A 985-nucleotide genomic window follows, 5' to 3' on the forward strand; every position below is an offset into this window, starting at 1 on the left:
ATAAATATTTAGGAGTATGCAATAGCTTAGTTAAGGCTTTTAGAGCACTTTAATGATAGTAGTATCATTTGGCAGTGTAGAGCAGACTATAGGCGTGGACCTAGAGTTGGTAGAGCTTTGCACTGTTTTGAGGTACGAAAGTACTGTTCGAGATATCCTGACTGAGTATACATGTATTATGTGACTGCATGATTTATATGCCATGATATTATGCTGCATTCATTTGCATCTTGCTGTATCTCTTTCGAGATGTCTGTTAGTAGGGTTGTACCCTATCCTGTTAGTGGATTGGACTTCCATCGATTTGGGTTCGGCGTATCCACGGTTATCTCGGTATGGGAGCCACCTCCTGAAGCGACGGCACAGCGTGCTACATACCAGGGCCCGGTCTGTCTCTGTTATCTGATCCTTGACCTCGAGTCCATAGGGAGTTCACTTTGCATGCATGTATACTCATACTCCTCGCACTGAGCGTTTTATGCTCATGTCTCGTACTCTGTATTTTTCTGGACACCCTATTCCATGGGGCAGGTTTGCGTTTGGACGAGGAGGGTGGATCCAGGAGGGGCTAGTTAGTGGTTGGCCAGCTGGAGCTTCGCTTATGTTTTATTACTGTTGTTTTTGGGTTTATACAGCTATTCGATTTGGTTGTATATTATTGGATAAATTACAGATTCCTTTACTTGGGGTTGTAACTATTTATGGTTTCCGCAGTTTTATTCTGTTATCTGTTTTATTAAGTTAATTGCATGCCTAAGTTCTGTTTAGTAGGTGATCCGGGTAAGGGTCACTACATTTATGGTATCAGAGCATGCAAAAGATTTCTTGGGATTTAGTCTCATCTTGAGGTATTTTTGTAGATGTCAAATCATGACGACCAGAGTTCTCATGGCAGTGTTGGTGGGTGTTGGGGTGATGCCGACCGGGAGCCTCGTCGAGAATGGCGTCATCGTCACCATGACGACGAGATGTTTCACTGTGCGTC

Source organism: Henckelia pumila, chromosome 1, assembly GCF_033568475.1.
Source record: "Henckelia pumila isolate YLH828 chromosome 1, ASM3356847v2, whole genome shotgun sequence".
Lineage (NCBI taxonomy): Eukaryota > Viridiplantae > Streptophyta > Magnoliopsida > Lamiales > Gesneriaceae > Henckelia > Henckelia pumila.